This window comes from Echinops telfairi, unplaced genomic scaffold (genome assembly GCF_000313985.2).
Source record: "Echinops telfairi isolate 266 unplaced genomic scaffold, ASM31398v2 ScPeMD7_21;HRSCAF=78, whole genome shotgun sequence".
Classification (NCBI taxonomy): Eukaryota; Metazoa; Chordata; class Mammalia; order Afrosoricida; family Tenrecidae; genus Echinops; species Echinops telfairi.
In genome coordinates this window covers 13,548,905-13,557,703 of record NW_022103918.1, presented here as the reverse complement: position 1 = coordinate 13,557,703, position 8,799 = coordinate 13,548,905, and the positions used below count along the sequence as shown (strand labels likewise).

At 43.2% G+C, this 8,799-nt stretch overlaps 1 protein-coding gene across 1 annotated transcript in view; it reads left to right on the top strand.

Annotated features, from left to right (window-relative positions):
• The first annotated feature begins 6 nt into the window (after nt 1–6).
• Nucleotides 7–8,799, top strand: part of LOC123521498 (inositol 1,4,5-trisphosphate receptor type 2-like) — a 31,574-nt gene continuing 22,781 nt past the window's right edge. The window contains exon 1 of the mRNA XM_045288398.1: nt 7–55. The gene's annotated coding sequence lies outside the window, so the exon portion shown is untranslated. The remainder of the gene's footprint in view (nt 56–8,799) is intronic.

Here is an 8,799-nt window from a genome sequence, read left to right as displayed (position 1 = left end):
AACCCGGCGCAGAAAGCCTCTGTGGAGTCCTGTATTCGAAGTTTGGCTGAAGTGGGTAAGTCCTGGGGGTAGGTTTTACTTATTTTCACATTTTCTTGAAGAAACTGGATTTTGGGCTAATAGGCAATTCAAATACCTTTCTCATTTACAACTTCACGAGAGAGAGAGTTTTGGTCTCGGTAAAGCAGAAGAGTTGAGGTCAGCAAATAATTCTGAGCATTGTGTACTCAATGGGTGGATACCACAATTGTTATATTTCTAGACGTAAGTTTAGTATGATTGCACATAGTACTTTTTCTCGTTAAGATTTTTATAGGGGTGATTTTTAGTTTAATTTTTGCCCCAGGTTACATTTTGGAATTGTTTTTGCCTATTAAGCAGTCTGACGTAGAATTAGCATCACATGACAGTAAGACTTTATGAGGATTTTATTTGAAATTCATCACTATTCAGAAATTGCAAATAAATGCAAGGCAAGGTGATTACAGATGATTAGTGAATTCTGGGAAATATTTCTTATACATTTTTGGTTTAGTCCTGTTTTTATTTCTCTAAGGAGAAATTAGGACAATCCTATTGTTTGAAGATGGGTGGACTGAGAAAAAAGTCAGAGTTGACTGGACTTAATGGAAATTAAATAAAAGAAAAAGAAAGGAAAAAAAGGGAGTTGTGATCATTTTCTTAATTTTTTTGCTGCAGGATGGGGAGGGGTGGCTTATAGTATGCTTCATTATCAGTGTTGTCATTATTGGTAACATTTATTGAGCACTGACCATGTTCAATAAAAAGAGCCCTGATGGTGCCGTTCGCAAGGACTGCGTACCACAAGGTTAGTGGTTCAAGCCTATCAGCAACATCGCAGGAGAACGAGGGTAGTGTCTGCTCTGATGAAGGTACACAGTCTCTGAAAGTTTTATCAGTGGTTCTCAACCTTCCTAATGTGGTGACCTTTTAATACAGTTCCTCATGTTGTGGTGAACCCCAACCATAACATTATTTAAGTTGCTACTTCATAACATTCATTTTGCTGCTGTTATGAATTGGGCGACCCCTGTGAAAGGGTCATTTGCCCCCTAAAGGGGTCGCGACCCACAGGTTGAGAACCTCTGCCCTATATGGTATTGCCATGAGTCCAGATCAGCTCGATGCCAGTGGGCTTGGCAGTGGGTTCTGCCCACCCTATAGTACTAAGCAGTTTATATGTATAATCTCATTGAATAGTTAGGTGAGTAAATTTTACATTTTATAAGGGAGGAAACAGAAAAATATCTTGCTTTACTGCCAGTGAGTCTGTTCTGCCTATAGTGACTCTATAGGACAGGTAGAACCGTCCCTCTGGTTTTCCAAGACTGTAACTCTTCGCGGGCATAGGAAGCCTCAGATTTCCCCCATGGGGTGCCTGGTGGTTTCAAGTGGCCAGCCTTACAGATGGCAGCTCAGTGCATAACCCACGACTCCACCAGGGCTCCCTGAATTATCTAGGCCTGGTAAATCGACCAGTACATTTTTGATAAAAGAATAAGTGATTTAACTAATTCATGATTTAAACATTTTAAGTAGAATTTTACACCTGTCTACAGTTTGACTGTCTAAGTGACTAAGTGACTTCATATTAACAAAATTTAATGAAGGCCCCAATTTTAATTTGAATACATAGTTACAACCCAAGATCAATGGAAACAGTATCAGAATTAACAGAAAAATAGAGTTCATATGGCTAATTACAAATAAATATTAAACTCAGTAGATTTAATATATACCAAGAAAGAGAGAACATATCTGGAAAAGATACCACTTCCACTAACAACATAAATATTAAACACCTTGGAATAAACTTAATCATAAATATGAACTTATAAAATTGCAGTGCTATAAAATATTTCATTAAGCTGAGAGATAAATTATACCTGGACTGGAAACCCAACTTGTAAAGTTGATGATTCTCCTAAAGAAACTAGTAGCAAAAAAAGAGAAACTAGTAGGTGGGATGGCCCCACTTGGTTAAACTTCCTGGGCACACATGCTCCCTCACCTCATGCCCCAGTTAGGCTTTGACACCTGGTGCCAGCCCACACCCAGAAGGATTTCAGCTTCGCCAGTTTGATCTCTGACAGCCTCCCCTGGAGATGGCTTCCTCACCTGGCTTAGTCTCCCGCATTCCACATGAAGCTGCTGTCCTGTGATTCCCGCTCAGCCTGCTCAGGCTCTGATTCCCTCTGCCAAGCTTGTCCTCCCCTGGCGACGCCTACTCCCCTCTGCTTAGCCTCTGGTCTCCACGCTGGCCCTTCGTGTGTTCCTTTTTGCTCTATCCTACTAATCTTTAACACCCTGTGACAGGCCTTCCTGGTGTGAGGCTCTGGTTATTTCCCTCAAGCTCTGATTCCCAGGGCAGGCAGCCCTCCTCTGGAGATGCCGTCCACTGGCCTGTGGACACCCCCACTCAGTCCCACTCTTTCCTCAGGACCGACCTGACTTCGCTCCACCCTACTTAAGGTTTACAACTGAATGATTTAAGAAAGAAAAGAAAGAAAGAGTTAACAGGAAGAGGGAGAGGCCACAACAGTTGCCGAAAAATAGGATATCTTCCTGTTCCTGTGTGCCCCCTTTCCAAATCCAACATCAAAGGATTATTTCAGGAATCTCTTTCCTGGACTCCCCACTTCCACTCTTCTCCTACTGAGTCCGTTCCTTGCACAACAGTCAGCGTGATCCTAAAATACAAATGGGATCACATCATTCTCCTTTTGAGAATTTCTGTTGCACTTAAAATGAAATTTGCATTCCTTCCGTGGCTTATAAAGTCCTTTGCCTTCTGAGCGTCAACCGATTCTCCTACCATCCCTTGCTAGCCTCTGCACCCCTCAGCTCTATCCCAACTCTTTCATCCACATTGACTTTCTCTCTGTGCTTGACATCTGTTTGCTGTTCAAAGACTCAGACTAAGTGTCCTGCAGTCAGTTCTGGCTCAGAGTGACCCTATTGGGCAGGGTACAATCGCCATCTTGGGTTTCTGAGACTATAACTCTTCAGGGAAATTGAAAGCCTCATCATTCTCCTGCCAAACAGCTGATGATTACAAACCGCTGAACTTTGTGGTTATCAGTTCAGTATATAACTCACTACACCACCATGGCGCCTTTTTGCTGCTCTTAGTTGCTAGCAAGTCAGCTGAGACGTGTGGCGATTTTATGTACTGCAGACTAGAACTTTGTCTGATCCTGCGTCATCCGCAGATTGCAGTGTTTCCGAGTCCATAATTGTGTCTGTCTGGTGCCAAACCATCCCATTTGAGCATCTTCATTGTTGGCCCTCTACTCTGCCAACCATACTGTCCTTTGCCAGCGATGGATCCTTCCTAATGACAGGTTGGAGCTTGTCAAACAATATTTGGTTGTAAGCCGTAGGGTTTTTAGTGAGTAAGTTTTACAAGTTGATGGTTCGCTAGGCTTTCCTCCCAGTCTGTTTTCCTGTGCAAGTTCTGCATGACTTGGCATCCTGGTGGTATTTGAAATGGTGGGTGGCATGGTGGCCAGCTTCACAGCAACACACACATCGTCACGGTGAGACAGATTGTCAGAGGGGTGGTAGATTTCTCATTCACGTGACTCTTTCCCTTATTTCAGGGCATTTGCATGTGCAGATTTTCACTGGCAGGCTCTCTCTTGTCAGATCTCAGCTCCAAAGTTAAGTGTGTAATGAATGTTCCAGAGCACCGGTGTGCCCTGTTCCGGCTCCTTCTCACCTCCCACCATATTGTACTCCTTTATCGTCCTCTCAGCCTTGATGGTACTTCAAAGCAGTGTAGTAAATGGCTTGGGAGGCAGATGGCCACATCGGACCTTCTCTGGCTCCCCTATTGTCAGGAGGCAAGGGTCCAGGCATGCCTTCACGCTCCATCCTGGCTTACCCTAGTCTGACACCAACCATTCCTCCTTGGCACTCTACTTCTGTGCTGCGTTTGATAATTCATTGTAATGGTCGCAGAGAATTCACAGGCAATACTCCTGATTGGGGGCGGGGGTGGGGGGTGGGGGGGGTTGTTAAGCTGGGGTGACTAGAGAAACAAATTCATTGACACCTGTATACATGTAAGAAAGAGCTCTATCTCAAGAAGTAATTATATATCAAGAAAACACCCCTGGGCTGTCCAACTCAAGTCCATAAGTCCCATAGGAGTCCACAAATCCTTCTTTAGACTCATGAAGCTATATGCAGTGATGCAGGAAGATCACAGCCTGATGGGCGTAAAGTCGTGTGAATCGGAGGTCGATGGAAAACATGGCAGGGCTCAAGAGCGCTCCAGATCAGCTGGCATGAAGATAAAGACAGAGAGAGAGAGAGAGAGAGAGAAAGAGAGAGAGAGAGAATAGCCTCCAGAGAGCTACATACTTGGCTGCACCTCCAAGTGAGGCCATCAGGATTCGACCTGATTGATAGGCTAAACTCCATCTATATCTTCTTCTTTTTTTAAAAAAAATCATTTTATTGAAGGCTCTTACAGCTCTAATCACAGTCCATCCATTGTGTCAAGCACATTTGTACATGTGTTGCCATCATAATTTTCAAAACATTTTCTTTCTACTTGAGACCTTGGTATCAGGCCCTTATTTGTTCCCTCCCTCATGAACCCTTGATAAATTGTAAATTATTATTACTTTTCATGTCTAACCAATGTCTCCCTTCACCCACTTCTCTGTAGCCCATCCCCCTGGGAGGGGGTTATATGTAGATCAAGGTGATCGGTTTCCCCTTTTCCCCCTCACTATCCCCTTACTCTCCTGGCATCGCTACTCCTCGTTATTGGTCCTGAGGGGTTTATCTGTTCTGGATTCCCTGTGTTTACAGCTCTTATCTGCACCAGTATACATACTCTGGTCTAGCTGGATTTGTGAGGTAGAATTGGGGTCATGCTAGTGGGGAGGGGCATTAAAGAACTAGAGGAACGTTGTCTGTTTCATCGGTGCTATACTGCACCCTGACTGGCTCATCTCTTTCTTGTGACCCTTCTATGCAAGCCATCCATGTCTTACAGGTGCCACATGGGCACAAAGAAACTATCAGAGGGGTTTATTGGAGAAGTAAGTACGTCACCAGAAGTCAGGATCAGCAAACCGGACACAGTCCTTGGTCCACAGCAATAAATCTCCTCAAGGAGCCCCATCTCTTTCTGGGCCTCAGCTCCTCCTGCTCCTCTGAGACAGAGATCTTGGCCGTGCTCCTCCCATTGTCCTCCCTTCTCGCTCTTTGTCTCACATCGCTCTCATACACCACGGAGGAACAGCCAACCGTACCCCCAAGGAAAACGAAGGATGGTGTCTTAAGTCACACCTCCTAGTAAAGTCGTCTTAAAGATGCTCCATGGAAACAAAGGCTGTGCCGTGGTTCATACCATCTACTGAAGGCAGGACTCACCCCTACCTTAATCCTGTAACAGAGAAAACTCCGGAACCCAAACTCATAGCAACCCTATAGGACAGGCTAGAACTACCTCTGTGAGTTTCCTAGACTGTAACCATTCACAGCAGTGGAAAGCCCCAGTTGTTCCTCAAGGAGGAGCCAGTGGTTTCAAACTACTGACTTTTTGGATTTCAGCCCAATGCCACCAGAGAACTCCCTCAAAGATGGGACCGTAGCCATAGGCAGAGCATCCAGAATGATACTATATCACATAAAGGAATTATGGCCAGAAGGGACATATCATTTTACTATATCTGAAGCAGCTTGATCATTTGTTGTTCATTCTCCTCCTCTAGCATCGAAACTTTGTGAAACCAGGCCCTTTGCTTTCTTCACCACTGATCTCTGGGACCGGAAAATGCCTGGTAGTGAGTAGGCAGGTGAACAGGGGTTTGTTGACTGACTACGAGCTAGGGAATGAAAGTGAGGCTTAGAGAGCTCAAGTAATTAACTCAATGAATAATGAATGGACTTGGGTTTGAAATCCAGGTTTCTCTGAGTTTCTGTGAAGTAGAAACCCTGGTGGCGTAGTGGTTGTGCATTGGGCTGTGATCTGAAAGGTCAGCAGTTCAAAACCACCAGCTGCTCCTCTGGAGACAGACAGGGCTTTCCACTCCCATAAACCAGTCACCGTCTTAGAAACTCACGGGAGCAGTTCTAGCCTGTCCTCTGGCGTCACTATGAGTCGGCATCCACTTGATGGCAGTGAGTTTGCTTGTTGCCTTATGTTGTCCCAGAAGTCCTCTGTTAGGAACCCTTAACATAAAATCAAGGCCCTCTAGTGGTGCTGGGAGTTAAGCCTTGGGTTACGAACTGACCATTTTCCCCAGGAGAAAGAGAAGGCTTTTTGGTTCCCCATCGACAGTTCTACTCTGTCTTAGTTTCTGTGTCTTGGAATTGACTCCCTGGCAGTGGGTTTGGCTTGGTTTCTATGGCAATTTGACGTGCCAGATAGAGACTTGGCTGAAGTGTCATAACTCAAGTTCAAAAACATTTTTATGTTTGAGCAATTCTTTAAAAATACAAAGTGGTTTTAAAAATAAACAGGTATAATATACAGGAATTGAAAAAAGGTATGTATTAAAAAGCTATAACAAAGTAAAGCGAATACTTTGTTTTTACAAAGTATTTGTTCAGTTGATTTACAAATTGTTAAATCCATTCTTTTAATTTTACATAGCAATTACAGTGACATTTACATAGCACTTCATGGTTTGTAAAGTGCTTTCATGTGTAATAGCTCAGCTTAACTATTATCATAAATAGTTCGTTCCTTTCCATACTTGTGTATTGAATATGACAGGTAGTAAACATCAGTAAAGCACTTACTAAGTCAGTGTGTTTAACTTGTGTTTACTGACTATAGGACAGTGTGGTAAACCCTATGATGTGAACCTGCTTTTTGCCCCTGCATTTCAAATGGAGAAATGAGGTTAGGAAGTTACCTAGTTAGCCCAAAGCCACAGAGACAGGAAGAGATCTGAGCCCATTCATGTCTGACATGTTAGTAGATGCTCTGTCTGCTGTGGAGAGAGTGTTGAACCGCTAACCTCAAGGATAGTGGTCCAAACCACCAGTTGAGACTTTAAAGGTTTACAGTCTCGAAAACCTTCTAATAGGGTTCCTACGGCTTAGAATCAATTAATTAGATGGTTTGGGCTTTGTTTTCTTTTAATTTTTATCCAGTCAGTTTAAACAGATATCATATATTTTATACCATGAAGATACAAAATATGGATCGAGAGGTTATTTTAGCTGTGCATGAAACAAATGTGTAAGGTTTTCAGAGAATTTTAAAGAAAGCGAGTGAATTAAGTTAGGGAGGCATCCGGGGAAGTGGTTAAGGGAAAATAGCGCCTTCTATCAGAGATTGTCTGTCTCCTTTCCCTTGATCTTTATTACTCCAGAATTTTTGTTATCATTTTAGCTGTTACCATTGCTAGTGGTTAACTTACAATGTACGTATCACATTAAGATTTTCTGATACATCTCCAGAGCTTTGAAAAGCACAGCCATGATGTTCTGTAAATTTAACATACATGTAGCATGTTGGATGCTGATAAAATTTCTATGCTTTTAAAAGCTAAGGTGCTTTTGATTGTTTTCTATCTAAAGACATTGTGGATGTTCCCTTCTATTGAGAGTTTCACACCAGTTATGTAGACTATGAAATTGGTTAGAAGTTAACCTAAACCCAAACTGTCATCGAGGAGCGGATCCTGACCCACGGCCACCGTGTGTTCTGGAGAACACTCTTCCACAGGTGTTCTTGGCTGCAGTCGTTATGGAAGCAGATAGGCACTTTGTTCCTGGTCCATCCAGTCTTTATAACGGCAGCCCAGAGCACACTGCTTGAGCCTCTTGAGGAACTCAGTAAAGTCTTCATTTATAACGAACACAGATTCCCAGACAGAGTAATTACTCGCTAGATTGCTAATTGGAATTTAAATATGTGTCTCCTGTGTGGAAAGTGTGCCTGGTCTGCCCCAGGCACAGCAGGGTGAAACGAGAAGGGAGTGCAACAGGGCAGCCAGGGGAGCAAAGTAACCAAGTCCCCAAAATCCTGAAAACAGACTTCTGACTTGGGGGCCAGGGCTCGGCACCTCATCAGACCGGGTTGGAAATCACTCATCAGGGTCAGCGGACAGACCTGGAACGATGTTTTCTTTCTTGTTTAGTTTTCTGTTTTTGTTTTTCTTTCACCCTCTGTCTATCTACATAAGAGAGGCAGGATGAACTATCCCGAGGAGAAAACACCTGACCAGCGGTTCCAGAGGGACATGGGAGACGAGGGTGTGGGGAGGGGGAGGGGACGGCAACAACTCAGAGATAAGGGCACAACAAGAGAGCTAAAATTGAGGGGGGCGTATGATATAATACCTGGCAGGATTTAATCAAGTGCAATGTATCTGAGAGGAATTACTGAGAGCTGATAGAGGGTGAGCATGATAGTGGGGGAGAAGGAAGGTGAAAAGAAATAGAGGAAAGAAATAGGAGGCAAACGCTATTTATAGAGGTATAGCTCTAGGCATGTATATATGTAAATTTGTTAATTTATAATGAAAGGGATAAAGGCCGATGTACATATATTTATATGTTAAGTACCATATATACTTGGGTATAAGCCAAGGTTTTCAGCACATTTTTAATGCAGTTTTTATGGTAAAATTAGGTGCCATGGCTGATATTTGTGTCTGCTTATACTTACATATACACTGAACCCTCGTTTATCACGGTTAATCGGTTCTAGACCCTACCATCATAAATGAAATTCTGCGAAGTAGGATTCCTTATTTGTAAATCAAATATTTTCGTAGTTAGAGCATAGAGGACATGAAAAAC